Raw genomic sequence first — 23,511 nt, forward strand, 5'->3', positions numbered from 1 at the left:
CACTCTGAAGGTGGTTGAACACTAGAACAGGCTGCTGTGGGGGGTTGTGGAGTCTACCTCCCTGGAGATATTCAAGACCTGCCTGGATGCATTCCAGTGTGATCTGGTATAGGTGATCCTGCTCTGGCAGGGTGGTTGCACTAGATGATCTTTCAAGGTCCCTTACAGCTCCTAAAATTCCGTGGTTCTGTGGTTTACTGATTTCTGTGCAACATGAGCGGTAAATACACAGCAGAGTAACATGCAGCATTATGCTAAGGGAGGAGTTGGAGTTATGCTGCAACATGGTAGTAGGTAAGACTAGTCTGTTGCCGTTTCTCATCATTTTGATGTAATTTTCACTGTGAAATACTATTTTACTGACTTCTGACATGATTTGTGGTTTAAACATCGCAACTACATCATAGTATTCTCTTACAGTGGATCTTCTTTTATTGGTTGTGAATTTGGTGATATAAAACAGAAGCAGGAGTTCATATATGCAATTATAAATCCTTTAAATTTAAAAAAAAATAGGATAAAATGGTGTTGATGTGCCCACATAAAAGGCCTGATGATTTAGGTCCTAACTCATATTTAAAAGAGCAAGCTATAGTTTAGTTATTACCTTGTTATCATTATTTTTGTGTTACAATAATGTCATTTAAAAATTGTCTTTTTAAACTTTGTCTTGGAGAGGAAATATCTGGCAATAAGGAGAAAAAGGAAGAGAAAAATAATGTGGTCACGGACTGTCAGGTCTGCTGTTGTGGGCAATGTGGATACAGGTATAGACTACAGCTTCTTTGTGCAAGCTTTGGCTATGAAGAGTCATCATGCACCATGGACACATCTGGCACCTTGGCCATCTTTGGCCAGATCTGGCTTATGCCAGCCTTCCCATGGCAGCCTCCAGGGAGAGGAGTCATTTTATCTCCTTAAAGTACTGCTCATATTGTTATGTCCTTTCTGCTTATTTTTGTTTTAATGCCACAGTATATTTCTTCTTGTGCTTGGTGTCCAGGGGATTAAATGAATGATAAAATTGGAAATACATGATGTGTATGCACCACACGTTCACAATCAAAGCTGTAAATATATATGTGTGTGTGTGTGTGCACATAGATATATATTTAATTATTTAGTGAAATCTGTATCTGGTTTCTCCTTAGTTGGTGATCAAGGTAGCAGCACTGCTGGATATTCACAAAGGTCCTCTATGGAAAAAAAAAAAAAAAAAAAAAGAAATGAAAAATTGTTTTACACCATCGTTGAGCACATTTACAGAGTCTAAGACCATCAGAATGTTTTCTTTATCTGGTTAGTGTTTATCTAAATACTGATTTACTTTTACTAAAAAGGATTCCCTTTTTGTCTCAAGGGGAAGGACAGCCAGCAGATGGATCACAAGAGATGTCATTAACCACTTAGGATGTTTTGACATCTTGCTGAAGATTGCTTCATCATCAGCTAAATGAAATTGCTCTTCTCCTTGTCTAGCAACTAACATTATTTAGAGAAAGCTGTTACTATGACAAAGATATTACAAAATGTATGCTTGATCTACTGAGATAGAGATGTTCTTGAGGTGCTTTGAAGGAGGTTATTAGAAAATATGTACCTTGTGCATTTTCTTCTCATGTACAATTTGTGTATGTGGTTGTACGTGATTACAACATTGCACATATACATGATTTAAGTCTTCAAATTTTCAGTTCAAAGACTGCTATCATAATAAAATTAAATGCCCTCTCAGGTAGAACAGATTAAATCTGTTTAGACACCTTGTTCAAATATTCTTTTCTAAAATTTTACTCTTCCATGCAGTTTGTGGGGTAAAGGAAACTGAATTTCATGAACCTCCTAAACTATACTTTTATTTGATAATGCAGGTGGGAAATCAGTAGTTTATGAAAATAGTGAGATATATTGAAAGACAGAGTTTGGTTTCTGTCCTTGCATAACTAATGGTAAAAGTAAGCCTCCAGTTCCACCAAGAGAGGTGTAAATTCACCACAGCTGGAAAATATAAATGACATAAAATAACTAAGAAATAATGTTTAAGGTGCTAAAGAACTAACAGTTCTACAGATTAATATCTGAGGCTTCATCATAAGATCCTAGATAGTTAACTAGGTACACAGATAATCTTTTCAGGTCAACTTTCTGTATGCAGCAAATGATATAAAGTCCAGATAATTATTTGTGTTGATTACGTTATCTTCATAAGTAATATGCTACTAACGGATGATACCTCCAATAGAGTATATTGATGCTTTTGCCAAAGCTAAGAGTAGAAATTAGACTGCTAGGAAAACAAGAATTATTGGTGAATATCTAGGTGTATGTTTAAGTGTGCTTCCCTTCCACATACAAGGGAAGAAAAGTAATGTTCCTAAAATGTTTTGAGAAGTTGTATGAGTGCTCTAAACCAGTTCACAACCAGAGGGTTGTCCTGTTCTTTCATGAGTGCCCTAGCTGTGAATGAGGCACTGGACTGCCTTGGAACAGCTGGGGCTCTGTTCATTCTCCTTTGTTTGTTTAACCCAGAATTTGGGGGGGGGGGGGGGGGGGGGAGGGCGGGGGGGGGGGGGGGGGGGGGGGGGGGGGGGGAGGGGAGAAAGAAAGAAGACATTATCTAAGCTGTCATCATGCTCTAATAAATATTGATATCCAAATATTTCAAATAAAGTCTGGCAAAAACTAAGTGAAATACGCAACCTAAAAAAAAGGATCTGAATAAAAAAACAGGAATCCAGTCTCAGATCTTTTTCCAGAGCTGAAGTCAGAGACTGTATATTTCCTCACTAATATGCTGTAACAGTTAGATCTTTATTATGGTCTCTAACCACAGCCTTTGGAAGACACGTGTGGTACTGCAGGAGAACTAAAGCACATGTGTCAGCTCCTGCTGCCAAACAAAGTTGTTCTTGGCATCAAGTCACTTGCCTGTGAGCTGTGATTGAAGCTGCTGTCCAAAGTCAGTGGCCTAAGATCAAACAGAAACTTCTGCAAAGCTAAAGAGCTAAACTAATGGATTTTGACTTTTTTAAGGACTAGTTATGTGTCTGAATCTTTGGAAGTACCTTTTTCTGTGCTTCATGTGAAATTCCTAATGCCTTCTGATGAGTGAATTTCACTTCACTGCTTCTATGGCCTAAGAGAGGAAATCACCTATGCAAATTGCCACCATTTACCTTGTAGTCTTTCACCTTAATTTGAAACTAGTCCCACTTTTTCTAAAGCTTTTGCCTGTGCAAGTCTGCAAATGAATCAGCTTGACAAAAAAATATTACTGGTTTAAATACACTTTTAAAACAATGTAAATATTTTGAGATTTCACTTCCTCCTAAAGCAGACTTTTCTATGGTGGCCACTTTAATATTAACTGTCCCTGCAAGAAAACTGCAAAACAAGTTTTATTATCACAGTATTTGTTGACAATATGCATGAAGGACCTTAAAACACTATGTAAGCATTGACCCAATGGTTGTGCACTTAGGCATAATGCAGTTTAGTTATGCGTCTTGAATGGATCTGTGAATGTGCTTGGGGGAGTTACCAAACTGAGTTTGTAGCTCAAAGCACTGCTGGAGTCAAGGTAATGGTATTGTATTCCCAGATCCCATTATGCTCAAAAAACAAAGGTCTGTTCTTAGGAGGGGGAAAAAAGAAAAAAAAGGAAAAGTGGAAAAACCCTTATGTCTGTGAGAAATGCAGGCCCCTCTGTGCAGCTTCCCTCCAAATATCTAGACAGCAGACATTATTGTTTGCTCCTGCATACTGAAGTGTTCAAGTGTTCATTGGGGTACTCCTCAGGTAGCAACATGGAGACCTGTACTTTTATATCAGCAACTGTAAAAGGATGTATTCATAGTGACAGCAAATTTATTAATTTGAAATATTTCTTCACTTGTGTAGTGGTCATATATAACTTTGTCTAAATATTATATCATAATGTCCCATGGACAATAGGAACTGGATTGAAGGTACAACATTCTCACATCCTTTGTGTGACTGATTAACCTTGACCACTGCTTTCTTTACTGGAATCTAAAAAGTCCCCTCGCTGGGTCATTTTCTTAAGAAAATATGGTTTATAGATGATAGCAAGACTATACTTTAAGTGACAATACACAAAGATATATCCATAATATTCTGCAAGAGTCTGCTTGAAAATGATTATAATGATCACAGTCTAAAAGCCACCAGACAATTTTATTCATACAACTTAATGTAAACACTATCAAATCAACTAATTACACAAATAAGATTATTTTGACTGTTTGTTGTTTCTTCTTAGTGTCCTACCTCATAATAGGCTACCTTACATGAAAACATGTTAGGTTTTTTGGTCCCAGATGATCCTTATGTGTTCTACACATTCCTACAACTGGGATCCTTGGAAGTGTTGCCCTGCATAAGAATATTTGCAGTGCAATGAAATAAATAAAAGATTTAATATATTGTATTATTATGACACAAAGCATATTAACATTCATTACACTCTATTTCTCTCAGTGTCTGTAATTACATAATATTGAATCTATTGCTATTTTATGTGAAAGCAGTAGCTAAAGATATTTTACTGTCCTTGTCTTAGTCAGTGTGACATTTTATTGGCAAAATTTGCTCATACAAAACATTACTTTCTGAAACTAATGCACACAAAATTACCAATCAAGAATATGAAAGAGGAATAGTGACTTCCCTGGTTTTAAATGAAGACTAATATATTTTACATTCTTCATGCTTACTGCTTTGTCTCATTCTGAATGCATGGCTCTGTCACAGTTCTTGAGTGCTTTGAATTTTAAATGAAACCTTTAAAGCTGATCTACTTTGCTCGTGGTCTGTTACACTCCTCCACAAAGGTAAATCAGCTGAGAGTGTAAGCAGAAAAGGGGAATGTTGAGCAGTGCAATCGGCTCTTCATGATTTGCAGAAACCAGGCCTCACAATATAATGTGGATTTTTGTTGGTGTTTGCACGTTAATATATAAGACTGATAGGGAACACTGGTGGAAAGAACTGAGAGGAGAAGCCACAAGGGAATGAAGGAAATGAAAGAAGAGAAAAAAAAAAAAAAAAGAAGAAGCCACTCTGGGTACATGACTGAGAACAGAAGCAGCGTTTCTTGTTTAGGCCATATTGCATTTCTAAGTAGCTTCATGAAAGAGAATGGGAAAATGAAAATTACAATAAGTGAAATTATAAAAAACTATAAGCTCACCCCTAGAAAGAAGACAGAAATGACAAAGAAGTATAGGCCAAGAATATAATTCATATGGAGAAACAAACTGCTGCTGCTCGCCACCTCATTTGATTCATTGTTTAGACTTAAGCTCCACTGTTCTGTCTATATGAAGGTTAAGGCTTTGGAACAAGGTTTCCCTGGCTGGACTGATTACTTTGCTGCAGACATATTAAACTATGACTGACTATTTCTGATTTTCTCCTGTAGCTTGTATAAATGGATGTTGCATGGGATCTCCTGTATTCCTGATCTCATACCTGGGTGTCTAGCTGGATCCAAGTCAGGTTGCACCAAAGAAAGTATTTATACTGTTCATGTGCACCCTAAATTGGACTGCTGGAGTGGGTTCAGAGGAGAGCCACAAGGATGATCAGAGGGCTGTTGTACCTCCCCAATGGGACAGGCTGTGAGAGCTGGGGTTGTTCATCCTGGAGAAAAGGCAGCTCCTGGAAGACATTCTAGAGGTCTTCCAGTACCTGCAGCGGGCCTACAAGAAAGCTGGAGAGGGCTTGTAGGATAGAACAAGAGGGAATGGATTGAAACCTGAGGAGGGCAACTTTAAACCAGATATCAGGAAGAAATTCTTTACCATGAGGATGGTGAGATGCTGGAACAGGTTGCCCAGGGAGGTCATGGATGCCCCTCCCTGGAGGTGTTCAAAGCCAGGTTTGATGAGGCCTTAAACAACCAGGTCTAGTGGAAGGTGTCCCCTTACGATAAGCCATGTCTGAAACTAAATTATCTTAAAGATTCCTTCCAAGCCAAACCATTGTATGAATCTATTAATCTATAAGCTACCAGCTGCTGTGAGGGACAGACTTGCATAAGCTTGGTCTGACAGTTGATACAACCTTTCCTTTCCAGCTGGCAATGTCAATAAACTCAATTTTCTAAATGTTTCCAAATGCAGTCTCATCTCTAATCAGAAGAGGCTGAACAGTAGGGCAACGCTTACTCTGATTTTTCCCCCCTACCTAATTCTTTTCGGAAGGATGAAGAATGGGAGCTGCTGCACGAACAGCATAGTAAGAAAAATGTGTGGTGTCAATACAACAGGAAAGAGAATTATTCTTGAAACATAACACTGTAGTCATTAATTGGAGAAGGTACCAAAGAAAATTAGGATAGTTTCAGTATTTAAATTCCACTTTATCCATTTTTAGGGGGAAAAGGAAGAAGTCTGAATAGCTATTTCAGACTAGTTTTGCAGGAGACAACCTGCCAGGCACTGAAAAGCTGTGGAAAGGAAAGCTCAGTGCTAAAATATAGCTGGGCATGAAGATGTGCCAAACCTCATGTGAACATCACAAAACAGTGGGTCTCATTCTCTTCTCAGGTGAGACTGTCTGAGATGAAACTATGCAGAATGGACAAGAGAATCAGGTCTGGGATGGTTTCTGACACAAAAATGTTTTCTGTCATCTCTTGCTTTTCACTGTGTGGTGAGTCTTACAGCAGTTCTTTTCACTTACACAGCCAGCTTACCACAGTCCTGGTCACTAGTCCTTTTGCAAGCAGAAACTGAGCATGCTAAATGAGATAAGTAATGAACATTGCTATTTATTAGAATACATAGAATACATAGAATAAACCAGGTTGGAAGAGACCTTCAAGATCATCACATCCAACCCATCAAACAATCCAACACCACCCAAACAACTAACCCACAGCACCAAGCACCCCATCAAGTCTTCTCCTGAAAACCTCCAGTGATGGCGACTCCACCACCTCCCCAGGCAGCCCATTCCAATGGCCAATCACTCTTTCTGTATAGAACTTTTTCCTAACATCTAGCCTGAACCTCCCCTGGCGCAGCCTGAGACTGTGTCCTCTTGTTCTGGTACTGGCTGCCTAGGAGAAGAGACCAACATCCGTCTGTCTACAACCTCCCTTCAGGTAGTTGTAGAGAGTAATAAGGTCACCCCTGAGTCTCCTCTCATCAATTTTCTGCACAATACCCTTAACCCCAGAATGTATGGGCTCTATTATTCTGAGGGCAGATCTCTCTTTGGAGGATAGACTAGTATACAGTTCTAATGTAGTTTTCAAAAACGCTTTCTTTTAATTATACAGACACTTGCAAAAGTGTATATTCAATGCTAAAAAGTGAGGCTTCTCAAAAACCATGCCCACACATATACATGCACACACTTCTTTATTCCTTGGTGTTTCTTAAATAAATGTTTCATAAGATTAAGTTCTGCAAGGAAATGAAGCTTCTATGCCACTCTTGCTGTGCATCCAGAGGCTTTTTCTGACAGTGTATAATTTACAGAGTCCTGAATCCTCATTACTGTGCTCAGCAGGCAATAGGAAACTGCTGCACTGATAGCAATCCAGTTATCTGTTTTAATAAAAACTTAATATAGTTTCCTTGCCCCTACACTTACAGAATTTTTAAATAATTTATTTTCCTGAATGCTACTGGTCATAAAGCAAGCTTCCAAATCATATTGTCTTAATCCTTGGAGAAAGGAATAGAACAACTTTACTGTGAAGATGAGCCTGGACTAGACAAGTAGGATGTTGCTAAGTCTTTGACAGTTTATCACAGAGATAATTTTGATGGGGCATCCTTGGCATGTACAGGTCTGTCAAATGCTTCACTGTATATCTGCAAAATGTTAATCAAAGGCAGTGTCATAAATTAGAACAGAATGTATTGTTAAAATTCTTCTCTCTCTGTTTTTTGTTTGTTTGTTTGTTTGTTTGGTGTTTTTTTCTTTTTTTTAATTGCAAGTAGCATGCCAAAAATGTTACAACAAGATCCTTACATGACCCTTTCCTAAACTATAATTTCAGTAATTTTATTAGTCTTTGAGGTACTGTTGGAAATCAGTTTTTCAGTTCTGGGCCTGAAGTGGAATGTGGAGTTCTCTCTAAGCAAGGAAAAGCAGACCTTTTTCTTTTTTTTTTAACCCAACCTATGTGCTTTTTTTAATGTGTGAATATGTGAAGTAGAGCACAAGTACATACAACCATTCCCTGATATACTATTTATTCATTCTGATCTAAATCTTGGTGGTTTTTTATATAGGTGCCATTTCTCAAGCTCAAGTGTATTTACCTTTGATTTACTCTGGTAAATGCACCATGCTGGGTGCTCACACTCCATTAGCTGCTAGAAAAATTCAGGGTGGCTTCATTTATTGTATTTTAAAATAGTACCATAGCATGCAGGCTTTCTGAAGTCCAAGCTGTCATGCAGTGACTGGGTGAGGAAGTTCATCTCACATCTTAACCCAAACCACAGCTGGAACAGTCAAATCTCATAGTGATGTAAAAACAGGATGATAAATCTCATTAATGAAATCATAGTCATGAACTAATGGGACACTCCTTAGAGGTCAGATTCTTCGAAAACTGATCTTTTTGAGCAGTACTTCAGTATCCTGTTTCTAAGTAGTTACAGAACTGAAAATATGCACAAAATTGGAAGGAAATAAACTTAAGGAAACTTTAATTTGGGGAGCTTGATTTGGAGAGTATTTCTCCTTTTGCCCAAACTGCTTCATGTGTTCTCATTCCTCATACTGCTGAGCTCTAGGCAGCACTGAAGTTCTTTTTCAGTCTGTGATCAGCATCTGCCTAATGACTTATTTTGGAATCAGAAACGGAAGAAAATGAGAGGTCATTCTTGATTATTCACAGAAGCTGAATTTCGTCTGCCAGTATGTTTCCTAGAGCTTTGTTATATTCATCACTATTAACCATTATTAATGGAATGAAGCTGGAGGTGGGGAGATTCAGGCTGGATGTGAGGAGGAAGTTTTTCACCATGAGAGTGGTAAAGCCCTGGAATGGGTTGTCCAGGGAGGTGGTTGAGGCCCTGTCTCTGGAGGTGTTTAAGACCAGCCTGGACGAGGCTCTACCCAGTCTGATCTGGTGTGGGATGTCCCTGCCCATGGCAGGGGGGTTGGAACTAGATGATCCTTGTGGTCCCTTCCAACCCTGACTGATACTATGATACTATGATTACTTTCCACTTGGTATTTCATCAGCTTTATGAACGGTACCACTAACAGATGATAGTTTCCACTATATTACCAACAGGGTTTTTTTTGTCACTGATTTACAAGGTATTGAAAATAACATACAGCGTTATAGTTTTGGGAGTAATTTATTTCTAAATGTGTTAAAAAAACTGATTATTGTGGCTATTTTAAAACTGCAGTAATATGAGATATATATTTTTAGTTATCTGAGTCCATTGCAACACAGAGTCATTGAGTCCTTGTTCCTTTGATTGGATCAATTTTTAATAAATTAAGTTACTTTATTTTTGGTGAAAAAACCTTTAGCATTTCAGGTTGCTGACTGAGCAAGCTAAATGATCTGTCATTTGTGTAACATAGGTATTTAATAGAATAATTTCTTCAGAAGCTTGTGGCAGTTTCCACATTAAGATGTGCCTCTTTTCTTATGAAAACATATCAGTTTCCAAGTCAGACACAAGTGGAGGTGCAATCAAATAAATATCTGACAGTGGTAATGAAAGGGTTCTCAATAAATTCATAAAAATTACTGCATGCTTTTGTCCAACGTTTAACAGAAAAAGCATAAACTAAAAGTAGTATTTGTGTCCTTTTTTTTTTTTTAAGCTCTATGTTGTTTCATGTTTTTATAATTTGCAGTTTCATATCAAATACACACTATGACAGGCAGGGAGTTTGCTTTTCAGTAACTTGAAGCACATTCAGAACAGTGTTCCATGCTGAAGGTCAGACTGAAAAGTCTTATACTTCCCTAGTCCCTGGAAAAAGGCAGAAGAGAGGAAACACAGACTGACTTACTTGAAGTAAGGACATTTGTAGGGCATTACACCTACATAAACTCCTACGAAATCCTTAGACAGAATGCATTAAACTTACACATATGATCTTTGTTTTAAGGAGTCAGAGGAAAACAGTTGCAGATGTCTGAGGAAGACTTGTAAGGAAGATTTTGCAGCAGCTGCCCTGCTACTAACCATCAGAGGACTCTATTATTATTCCACATCAGTGTTCAGAAATTAAGACAATACCATTCCTGAGCATTGTACAGAAAAGGAATTATGAGTCAAGTAAAAAAAACTCTAAAAAGTCTTTGTGAAAGTCCAGCAAGAGGAGAAAACTTTTTTTATATGTGTTCATACACAAGAGGATTCTTTTTTTTCAGCTAAAGGATAGAGAGGGCGTCCTCAGAGTTTTAGCCCAAAGAAATTGTCCAGGCTTTAAGAAGTGTCCTTTTAAAGCTGCCTTATTAATGATAGCAGCCTGCAGATAATACACATCAATGACTTCAGCTTAGACAGTTGGGATTTGAATGTTCCACTGCTGTATGCTGTATGTCCTTTCAAGCAAACTATTCAGATAATAAAGCTTTTCTTTTTTTTTTTTTTTTTTCTTCTTTTTTTTTTTTTTTTTTTATTTGGGAAGTGCTATCAAACTGAGACCTCTTAATTTAAAAGGATTCCTCTTTTCTTTTTCTTTCTAAACCTTGTTAAGGGGTATAAGAATAACACAATGTGAAACTGATTTCCCCTAAAAGATAGAACAGCAATGTAATGAAAATGAAGTAGTGATGTTGCAGATTGTAATCCTTCCAAAGAATAAAAAAGCGAGAGTTGAAAGTGAGACGCTGGCATATGCTGCCTGAGATGAAAGCTACTGCAATAGGTATTGGTATAGTGACCTAATAGAAGATGTAAAGAAAATAATGAGGTTACAGACCTCATACTAGCTTTTAAATCACTGCTTTCTTAAAGGAGCATTTTAGGTTTAGCGGCTGTCTACCAATAATATTATCTAATGAAATACCGTACCACTCCTCTAAACAGTGGTCTTCTCTTCTTGCTCCCTTTCTAGTTGCAAAAAAAAAGAAATCGGGAGAAAAGCCTCATCTTAATTTCAAGTATGCTTTAGATGGATTTAAAATAAGTTAATTTGAAATGACTGTAAATAATCCTTCACCATTCTGTCACTGGTTTTACATTTGTCTGTAATTATCAATGAATAAGCTTCTTTTTAAGCACGCTTAATACATAGGGTTGTAGGTTTTTTCTTCATTTATTACTTTATGCCACAGATAAAAATGACATTTCTAAGCCACACCTCTTTGCCTGTAGGGACCTGTTCAAGGAGACTTATGAATTGTTCAGGTATTGTAAGTATCAGCCGATGCAGCTTTTCACCATGCTTCCCTGCCTTGCAACGAGTGGCCGCCTGAGCTGCGCAATAGGATTGGGGAGCAGTGTGATGCCCTGGAAATCCATGAGGAATTAGTTCGGGACCTGCTGAGCCACTTGGACACTCAAAAGTCCATGGGACCAGAGGGATCCATCCTAGGGTGCTGAGAGAGCTGGCAGATGAACTGGCCAAGCCGCTCTCCATCATTTTCCTCCAGTCCTGGCTCACTGGAGAGGTCCCAGATGACTGGAAACTGGACAATGTGGTCCCCATCCACAACAAGGGTCGGATGGAGGAACCTGGAAACTCCAAGCCAGTCAGCCTGACCTCAGTGCCAGGGAAAGTGATGGAGCAGATTATCCTGGCGGCAATAACTGCGCACCTGAAGGATGGCCAAGGGATCAGGTCCAGCCAACATGGATTTAGGAAGGGCAGGTCCTGCCTCTCCAACCTGATCTCCTTCTATGATCAGATGACCCATCTGGTGGACGTGCGGAGGCCTGTGGATGTGGTCTACCTGGACTTCAGCAAGGTCTTTGACACCGTCCCCCACAGTAAACTACTGGCTAAGCTGTCAGCTCGTGGCTTGGACAGCAACACTCTGTGCTGGGTTAGGAACTGGCTGGAGGGCCGAGTCCAGAGAGTGGTGGTGAATGGTGCCACATCCAGCTGGTGGCCAGTCACCAGTGGCGTCCCCCAGGGATCAGTGCTGGGCCCCATCCTCTTTAACATCTTCACTGATGATCTGGATGAGGGGGTTGAGTCAGTCATCAGCAAGTTTGCAGATGACACCAAGTTAGGAACAGATGTTGATCAGTTAGAGGGTAGAAAGGCTCTGCAGAGGGACCTTGACCAACTGGACAGATGGGCAGAGTCCAATGGGATGGCATTTAACAAGTCCAAGTGCCAGGTGCTGCACTTTGGCCACGGCAACCCCATGCAGAGCTACAGGCTAGGGTTGGAGTTCCTGGAGAGCTCCCAAACAGAGAGGGACCTCGGGGTGTTGATTGACAGCTGCCTAAACATGAGCCAGCAGTGTGCACAGGTGGCCAAGAAGGCCAATGGCATCCTGGCCTGCATTAGGAATAGTGTGGCCAACAGAAGCAGGGAAGTCATTGTGCCCCTGTACTCTGCATTGGTTAGGCCACACCTTGAGTCCTGTGTCCAGTTCTGGGCCCCTCAGTTTAAGAAGGACATTGAGACTCTTGAATGTGCCCAGAGAAGGGCAACAAGGCTGGGGAGAGGCCTTGAGCACAAGCCTTATGAGGAGAGGCTGAGGGAGCTGGGATTGTTTAGCCTGGAGAAGAGGAGGCTCAGGGGGGACCTCATTGCTGTCTACAACTACCTGAAAGGTGGTTGTAGCCAGGAAGGGGTTGGTCTCTTCTCCCAGGCAACCAGCACCAGAACAAGGGGACACAGTTTCAAGCTGCGCCAGGGGAGGTTTAGGCTCGAGGTGAGGAGAAAGTTGTTCACTGAGCGAGTCATTCATCATTGGAATGGGCTGCCCAGGGAGGTGGTGGAGTCACCATCCCTGGAGGTGTTCAAGAGGAGACTGGACGTGGCACTTGGTGCCATGGTCTAGTCATGAGGTCTGTGGAGACAGGTTGGACTCGATGATCCTTGGGGTCTCTTCCAACCTTAGTTATACTGTGATACTGTGATATTTCTACTGCTTCATAGTAAATATCTGTGTTCTACCACTTGATCAACACCTTTGAGGTGACAAAAAATGCTCCATGAAAGCAGCAAGAGAAGAGATGAAGGTGATCAAAATCATCATAAAATCTGTTTGCAACAGCAAAGAGATAAATGGATAAAATCAAATGCATGCATAAGAATCCCATGGATGGGCATTTGTGTGGGGACTAGGCTGATACCTCAAGGAGAGAATACATACTATGCTTTATCCCCACTCTGAGACATCATCCTTATTACCTTATTATTAGTTACTTCCCAATGTATGACCCAGTCTCTCTGTAAAAAGGATTCCATGGAGCTTATTCTTCTAAGGCACTTAAAGGTCATTACTCTAGCACTGTAGCAAATGTTTTATTCATTTTGCCACAACTCAATTTCTCTACTAAGACTTTTGCAGCAAAATGGTATGCTGCTCACCTGAGAGGTGATTAATTAAACAGGAAGGAGCAGAATTTGGGCACCCTGATAAAATGTTCTCACTCTGCTCAGTTAATATCAATCAGTTTTATTTAGACAGTAACCGTTGAATACTAACTAGGTGATTTCATCCATCAGAGAAAAATAGATGACAATACCTTTAGGTATTGTTAATATTACTCGAACATTTGTTCTTGAATAATTTATACCTTTTAGTGAGCATCTATCTCTTAACAATTGTCTTTCATTTTGCTAAGGTGCTATCCATGCTGGCAGTGTTTTTCTGAGACAAGAAGACATGGTCCTCTGTGCATGAGTGCAACCGGTAGAAAAGATTGACTTAGCCAAACACAGTAAGGCTATGTGCTGAGGGAAACATACTTAATTAATAAGCACCTCCTCTAATCAGTAGAAATGCATCTACCCTGGTGGTTGCAACAACACAGATGTGATGATTCGAGAACTGCACCACAGCAGTTTTGGGCTTTGTGACTCTGCCAGCAGCTGCCTTCAAATAGGGATACTCAGTATCAGACTGCAGTTGTGCCCTTACTGTTAAACTTAGGGCTAGGTGAAGACAAGCTTTGGCCAATACGGCCATAAAAATGTCTCTTCTGTGACTGGTTTTGTACTGAAGAAATACTTGTTTCCTTCTATGAAGGAAAATCTGTATAACAATGGTGAAATATTAATTACCATGTAATAATTGTTTGCATAGAGTAACCAAGTGCCTCGTTGCAGGTCATCAAACTTCGGTGTTCCTTCTAGTGTCTTTGTGTCTCACTTACAATATTCCAGTCAACTTATTGAGAAATATTTTTATTTCCAGCATTTAGCTAGATTTGAACACTATTAAACTCTCATGGACTAGGAAAAACAAACAAACAAACAAACAATCCCCAACATACCACTAATTCTTGGAAATTTGATTGAGGAGAATGTGATACAATTTGGACTGAATGTGCTCCTGGCCTCTTTAGATGCAATTAAGCCAAACAGAATTGATTTGTATTGGACATATGTGTAAAATTATATAATGGACTGACCTTTGTAACAGAACTACATGGCTCATTCTGAGGTGCAGATTTCCCAGTGATAATATATTTTTTAAAATGAAAATAAGGGGAAAAGGTAACTATATCACATTAGTCAGAGTAGTTGAACTGAGCCAGGAATGTGTCAGCTTGAATTTCCTTCCTGTCAGAAACACCCTATATTACTGGGAAAGAAGAAAGCATATTACTATTACTTTTACATTTCTACATGATATAACAGAGAGAGAAAGAAAAAATTCCTTTATCATGCACTCAGTTAAAAATCTCTATTCGACCAGAAAGAGTTTTCTTCACCTCATGAAGCAGAAACACTTTTAAAGATCTCCATTCAAGCTGTTCTAACTTACACAGTCTTGCATGAGGGAAACCTTTGACAGCTGTTAAAAGGGAATACAGTTGTGTGCTGTAAAGACCTACTCACAGGGCTTGTCTTGGTGACAGTGGATACCTGATAATCATTGGCTCAGTCTTGTAAACTCATACACTTATTGGTTAAGGGTCCAGGGAGAATGTAAATCTGTGAAGCCTGTTCTTACAGAACATATAGGTCACGCTATATGCTGCGGAACAGGGAGGCCACCCACAGCCATCTAAGTGCTGTACAGTTGGTGCCACTGTGGGACGGCAGGAAATTAGGGGGCATCTGGATGGGTTGAATGCTCCGGGGGGGGACTGATGGTGGTGCAAAGGTCCCTTGAGGACAGCAAAGCATTAGCAGGATGTTGTTTTACAGACTTTCTCTTTGAGTTGCACCTGCAGTGCCTCATTACAGACATCTGAAGGACTGGCTGAATTCTAGGTGATTTTGAAAAAGACATGAGTTTCTAATTTAGATAGAGAGAAGAGTCCAAGGAGACCTTTTTGTGGCCTTCCAGTGTCTTCCAGTATCAGAAAGGGGCCTACAAGAAAGCTGGTGAGGGACTTTTTAAGATGTCAGGTACTGATAGGTCTAGGGGGAATGGTGCAAAACTAGAAGTTAGTAGATTCAGATTGAATGTTAGGAAGAAGTTCATCCCCATGAGGGTGATGAAACACTGGAACAGGTTGCCCAGGGAGGTGGCAGAAGCCCCATCTTTGGAAGATTTTAAGGCCAGGCTGGATGGGGCTCTGAGCAGCCTGACCTATTGTGAGGTATCCCTGCCTGTGGCAGGGGCGGTTGGAACTAGATGATCCTTGAGGTCCCTCCTGACCCTGACAATTCTATGATCTATGAAGAGAGGCAGATAAACAGGGAACTCTTGGAAAAACTCAAATAGGAAAAGGAGGTTTACCATACATTGAATAAAGGTCTGGTCAATTGGGAGTAGTATAAAAAAATTGCCAGAGAATGTAGAGATGTGACAAGAAAGGCCAAGGCTCTCTTGGAACTAAGGCTCACCAGAGAGGTGAAAGAAAACAAGAGCTTTTTCAAATACACCAATGACAAAAGGAAGAGCTGACAAAAGGAAGAGTAGGGACAAGATGGGTCCACTACTGAATGATATGGGAGATATGGTAACAGAATGCAGAGATGGCAGAATTGCTGAATGCCTTCTTTGCCCCCAGGAACCCCAGCCGCTGGAAGTAAAGGAGCAGAACTGGAGGGAGGAGGACACTCCACTAGTCAGTCAGTCAAGACTGAGTTAGAGATCACTTGTACCAACCGAAAACACACTAATCCATGGGCCCTGATGGGGTGCATCCATGTGCTGAGAGAGCTGGCTGGTACTTTTGCTGAGCCTCTCCATCATTTTTGAAAAGTCACGGAGAACAAGAGAGGTGCCTGACAACTGAAAGAAAGCAAATGTCACTCCAGTCTTCCAGAAAGGCAACTACAGACCATTCAGCCTCACCTCTATCCCTGGAAAGATGATGGAGCAGCTCATCCTGGAGGTCATCTCTAACCACATGGAAGAAAAGAGTGTTATCAGGAGTAGCCAACATGGATTTACCAAGAGAAGATCTTGCTTGACTAATCTGATAGCCTTCTATGAAGCCATGACCAAATGGGTACATGAGGGAAGAGCAGTGGATGCCGTATACCTTGACTTCAGTAAGACTTTTGATAATGTTTCCCATAATATACTTGTAGAAAAGGTCAGGAAATGTGGCATAGATGGTTGGTCCATGAGGTGGATTGGAAACTGGCTTGACAACAGAGATCAGAAGGTTGCCATCAGTGGCACTGAGTCACATTGGAGGCATGTGGCCAGTGGCATTCCCCAGGGACCTGTACTGGATCTAGCTTTGTTCAACCAAGAGGGCCAATGGTATCCTAGGATGCATCAAGAAAAGTGTGTCCAGCAGATCTAGGGAGGTTCTTCTCCCCTCTGCTCTGCCCTGGTAAGACCACACCTGGAATACTGTATCCAGTTTTGGGCTCCCCAATTCAAGAGCAATAGAGACCTGTTGGAGAGAATCAAATGAAAAGCCACAAGGATGATTAGGGCACTTGAGCATCTCCCCTGTGAACAGACACTGAGATCCCTGGGCCTGTTTAGTCTTGAGAAGAAAAGACTGAGAGGGGATCTCACCTGAGGTATGGGTGTCAAGTGGAAGGGGCCAATCTCTTTTCAGTGGTGTGCAATAATGAGACAAGGAATAATGGGTACAAACTTGAACACAGAAAGTTTCGCCACAACTTGAAGAGAAATTTCTTCACAGTGAGGGTGACAGAGCACAGGAACTGGCTGCCCGGAGAGGTTGTGGGGTCTTCTTTTCTGAAGACTTTCAAATTGCATCTGGATGCATTCCTGTGGGGACTACCCTAGGTAATCCTGCTTTGGCAGAGAGGTTGGACTTGATTTATCTCTGGAGGCCCCTTCCAACATTTAATGTTCTGTGTATTCAGTGTATTTTTGTTGCCAGTTTCATAAGTGTAACATAAGTGTTCTTCTGTTCCTAATTGTCCCCACAGAAATAGATGATAGTTTAGCTAGTTTTTTAGTGTCTTGACTGATTTTCTTCCTGAAGCTACTGAGAAAAAAGGAAATGTCTACACATCTTAAAAAATAAACCAAAACAAAACCAAAAACCCAGATGCTTCTCAGGCTATCGGATACACAAAGATGTATTACAGAAGTCTGTAAAACATTTCTGTTGACAGTATGCTGATAACAAACTAAGGCTATAAACGCCTGCTTGTCTAGTTCCCAAATACTTGAGAACTGTGTAACTGGACCTTTACAAGCGGATATTATTTGTTTATAACTATGCTATGATACTGAAGGTATCATTTAAACAGTGTGTTTTCAAAGTTTCTAAACCCACATTTTACTAAATTATATCATGTATGTTGCTGATTTTATCTGAACAGAAATGTGAGTTATACCAGCTACCTCTGGTGGCATGATAGAACTTTCTGTCACTGTTAGGACAAAGAAAGCCCCCAGTGGCTTTTGTGTTTCACATCATGGCTCTTTGAGGACTAACTTGAGCATGAGTATGTAAGACTTTTCTTAAGTGACCCTTATCCTAAAGCCTGTTGTGCTTCTCTAAAAGTATTCATTTGTCTACACACATACACACACACAGAGAGGTATACATGTATATGTACACATGTGCAAGCTATTTTTGTAGAGTCAAATGGAATTTGGATTCAGGCACAAATCATCTGAAATACCAAGTTTCTTCTTAGTAGAAAAATGACCTTTTCATGAGTTAAATGTATGTCTTCAAATGACAGCTCATAGAATGAGAGGTAGCAGACTTGAGAAACTTGCTGACAAATGCCATCCTTGTTTAATTTCAAGGATCTGGGGCAAAGGGCATGTTGGAAATTATTAGGTCAGGAAAAAAATTGACATGTCAGACAGGCAGGCATTTAAGCTTCACAAAGGACTTTTTGGGGAAAATAATTTAATTCCCATATTAGACTTATATTCTGCCACTTTGATATGTAATAATTTCTTATTGCCTTTGAGTTTGGACTTACTATGCACAGGTTCTGAATGCAATAGAATCCTCTTAATTGGAGCAACTTGCAGATCAGCTATCATCCTGATTAAGAGAAGGCACCCCTAAAAATAAGTCTGACAAAATTACTGTCTGAATTTCTGCCTGGCAGAACTGATTAATTTTCTGCCATGCCTAAGAGTCCAGGACATTTCTTGACATAATAGCATAGCAGAATCTTCAAAGTCAGATGAAATACTGCATTCTGATTTCTTTTAAGTTAGAGATTTCTTCAAAGAAGTACTCAGGCTTAGAATTTTACACTTGATTTATTTAATTGGACTCAAATTGAATTTTCAGGTGGGGAAAAAAAGTGTAAATAGACCCTTTAATTTCAGCCTAAACATAAAGGCACTTAGAATGCTTTCATATGTCATTATCTGTTTAAAATTTTTTAGAAAAGTGACTTTTTAACTTCAAAATTTCTACTTTTTCAAGTGGGCATATGCAACAGTAATGTAATAAAGTCACATGACAATCATGCTACTACATAGCACTGAGGCATTTTTTGCCGTCTTTTAAGGGATTGTGAAATCGAGGATTTGTTCACTACCTTGCTAGCTAGTATCTATTTGTATTTACCATTATGGAACTGAAATGATTTCCTAGGAATACATTGTTATTCATTAACAACAATATTGGGCTATGTTGTAAGTGAAGTAAAATAAAATTTACTGTGGAAAATAGCTTTAAAAAATGTAATTGAAAATAAAAATATGTCAAAGCCACAGCTTCCATTTCAGAAATAATAATCTATTATAATGTGAACTCTGGATTGATATAATAAAGGGACCTTAATCTGAATCTTTCAGTGAACATTTGCTTACTTTCCTTATGGGAATGGTTTGGTTAAACAATTAGGCAAGTCATGTTTAATGTGTATCTGGAAAGCACATTGCTTATGTAAGCTCTTTAAAGCACAGTCAAAATTTCGTGTCAAATACTTAGGTGTCTAAAATGAAAACATCTAGCAGTTGTCTGAAAGGTAATGGCATGACTTGTCTTCCATTTTTCCATGAAACCACGATGTTTACCACACATTAATTGAAATCAACAAAATTTTGTTTTCCCTACTCATAAGATAGACACATGCCTGGGGGTGTATAAATGGAGAAAATATGCATAGACAAATAAATGTACACAAGTGCAACACATATCTAATGTGTATCATAATAAAACTCTGAATATAATTAACTTTCAACTCTTTGATCATCCTCGTGGCCATTCCAGCATGTCCAGATCCTTCCTGTAATAGGGGCTCCAGAAATGGCCACTGGGGTCTCACTAGAGAGGAGTAGAGGGGGAGAATCACCTCTCTCAACCTGCTGGCTACACTTCTCTTAATGCAGCCCAGGACCTGCTGGCTGTGCTTCTCTTGACACAGAAAGTGACTGGCTTTCTGGCCTGCAAGTACACACTGGTGGCTCATGTTGAGCTTCTTATCCACCAGCACCCCCAAGTCCTTTTCTTCAGGGCTGCTCTCAAGCCAGGCACAACCCAGCCTATATTGGTGATTGGGATTGCCCTGACCCAGACGCAGGACCTTGCATTTGGTCTTGTTGAACTTCATGAGGTTGTCATGGGCCCACCTCTCAAGCCTGTCAAGGACCCTCTGGATGGCATCCTTTCCCTCCAGCATGTCTGCTGCACCACACAGCTTGCTGTTGGCAACAAAACTGCTGAGGGTGCACTCAATGCCACTGTCCATGGGGCCAACAAAGATGTTAAACAGCACTCATCCCAGTACAGATCCCTGAAGGACTACTCTTATCACTGGCCTCCACTTGGACATGGACCCATTGACAGCCACCCTTTGGGTGCAGCTATCAAGACAGTTTTTATCCACTTAGTTGTCCATCCATCAAACCCATACTGCACCAGCTTGAAGACCAGGATGTGGTGTGGGACAATGTTGAAGGCATTGCTCAGATAAATGACATCAGCTGCTTCAGCTGCTTGGCCTTTGTCTATTAATGTTGTGACCTTGTCATAGAAGGCTACTAGGTTTGTCAGGCAGGATTTGCCCTTGGTGAAGCTGTGCTGATTGTACCAAATCACCTTTTCGTTATTCTTCTGCCTTGGCAGTGCCTCCAGGAGGATCTCCTCCATGATCATACTGGGCACAGAGGTGAGACTGACTGGCCTATAGTTCCCTGGGTCATCCCTCTTTCCCTTTTTGAAAATGGGAGCTATGCTACCACCTTTCCAGTCAGTGGGGACTTCCCCAGACTGGATCTTAAAGGTCTCTTGTAATCAAAATGAATCAAACATCAGTGTTAGCAATATTATTCTCATTCTAAATGCAGCCCACAGCACTATATCAGCTATTAGGAAGAAAATTAACCCTATCACAGCCAAAATAAGGACAAGTAAATAAATAAGTAAAATGCTTGACAGTACTTGGCATTATTTATTTATCTTTTAAAATTCAGCTATTAACATACTATGTTTTTCAATACCTTCCATGATGACTTCTTATATGCCTTTCTCTTTACGGACCTATTCTTCCACATCAGGGGAAAAAATGTTAGTGATGGAAAGCCTGAAAATTTTTTAATAACCCCTCAACCGTAATAATAATGTGAATCTGGTCCTGAGGACTGGTAATGCACTTTGCCTCCACGATAATGACATAGTGCACTTCATCTGAAGCAATTAGTCAATATTCTGGGTATATGTAGGAGGATTTTACACAGATGACCTTGTGTAAGCTAGTGCTTTTCTGCATGAAGCACTTGTGAGTTTCCTTGAAACTGCTATTAGGAGTTGAGGGAACAATATAACCCAGTACTTCAAGTTTTGTTTAGCTTGAACAGTCACAGAGGACTTCTTGTACTTTGTGTCTAATTGGCTTTGCTCTGAAAATCTTTAGCCATTATTGTGCCAAATATCCTTCTCCTTCTGCCATATGTGATATTCGGCAATTGAATTCAGCAATTGAATTAGCTAATAAATTCCAGCTTCCCTTGAAATCCTGTCTGTCCAGACCTAAGTCTAAGATGATTTGGACCTTATAGTTTTCCACAAGACCATCAGTTCTTCATTAAAAAACACACAGAATCCTGGTAAGCAGCTGTACTGCCTTACAACACCTTCTCTGTATTGTCCAAATCAGCAAGACTTAGAGATACTTTTGGGGTTTTTGTTCATTAACATCATGGAGTGACAACTCACAGAAAATGCCTCTTTGATCATTCTCTCACAAGCCTGAAAACTCTGGCCTTCTTCATTTGGAAAGACAAAAAAAAAAAAGTCTGAAATGCACAGAAACTAATATAGGACTTCAAAATATAGGACACAAGGGTGCATGTAGCAAAACCAAGGGACTGGCAGCCTGAGTCTTACTTGCAGAACTAGAAATGCTAGGGACATCTGTGGAGACAGAGAGCTCCCTTTCTATATTTGCTGTATTTTATAGCCTGTGGTGTATGTCTGTCTTGTAGTTTTGTCTCCCCTGAGTTTATTCAGGTGGAGGTATAAAACTGAAGAGTGCTGGAGAAGGCCAATGTTACATATTCATTTTGTTTTAAATAATTGATGATGTTTCCTGTTTCTGCTTACATTAATTGCTCTCAGGTGTTGGCGAATTGCTCGGTGAGTTGCCTTTTAATTTGTTCCTTCAGAAAAACAGCATGCTGCTTTTCAGGTTACTGTAAGTAATGTGTTCCAGGCAGTACTTTCTAACTGGAGGTTAATAAGGGTACACCAGATGCGTGTTTGAGTGCTGTTGCCTCTCCATGTGTATATGTACGTGTGTGTGCACGTATGCGTGTGCAGGATGAGAGGAGAATGAGGTGAAGGAGTGAAGACAGTGAAGAGCCTCAGATGTCTCCATACTCATGTTTTAAAATGTAATTTATGTTTCCCTGATGTTTAGGGCTGTAGATTAAGGCTTTGATCCAGGAAAGCAGAGTACTCAGCTGCTGTTGATTTCAGTACAGTTGGTATTATTCAACACCTGCAGGGATGTGGATCACAGACAGCATACTTCGGATTTTCTAAGAGGCAAGCTTGATTCAGTTGTGTATTTTATCTGTCTTGCTCCAGAAACAAGGAGAAAATAAGTTTTACAAACCCATATTACCCAAAATTCCAGCAAACTTATTTTATAGGTATTATGCTCATAGAACAACAGTACTAATATCATTAATCTTTCCTTCTTTGCTGTGCTTTTCATATGTAAATACAGAGTTTCTACAGTTTATAACCAATGTGCCAGAGAGAATAAAATGTGCTGGAGGTACACTTTGTGAGTGGAATTATAGGACATAATTTGATTCAAACACGTATATCTTGTTATCTTACTATCCTGAGCTCAAGCTTTCACTGCATGTAAACTTCCTGGCAGTCCAGAGAGCCTTGTGTTTTGGCTGAGTCTGGAGTGCATAAGCCAACTGTTTTATCTAGCAGTAAAAATCGAATAAAGGTAAGAGAGGGCCTGAGTCCAAGCCCTGACACACCAGGCAGTCTGGATAGATGTTTTTTTAGTTTTATTTGAACTGTTCAAGGACAAGGAAAGCCCTTGCATTTGGAGTAATGCCTGTTGACTACACCTATTGAAATTTACATTATTGATAATCAGGTTGTATGCTATCCTACTGCTTAAATTTTTCTACGCTGGCAAATAATCTGTGTGCTGGTTTTCTATTTCCTTATTGCATCATATTGTGTCATATTTTTCAGTGTTCCTGAAATAAAAAATATATTTCATGTTTTTTAAGTTGTCATTCTTGTTATTCTATCTATAAATTTTTTCAGGAGTCTTTAGAGATTTCATTTCCCTGTAGCCACCAGTCTCCCTATCTATGTCTTAGCAAAGGATGCTGGATTGGCCCCAGAAAAAGGCATGTTGAAACATCTGAAAAGCCAGATATAGCATTGATAAATCAGCCCCATTGGCCCACCATGTCCTGGTTTATAATGCTGTAGCAGCTGCTACATATCCGATTACGGATATTTTCCTTGGGTGAGTGGCAGATTGGAGTATGAATCTCAAACTCGTGCA

The sequence above is a fragment of the Dryobates pubescens genome, chromosome Z (assembly GCF_014839835.1).
Source record: "Dryobates pubescens isolate bDryPub1 chromosome Z, bDryPub1.pri, whole genome shotgun sequence".
Classification (NCBI taxonomy): domain Eukaryota; kingdom Metazoa; phylum Chordata; class Aves; order Piciformes; family Picidae; genus Dryobates; species Dryobates pubescens.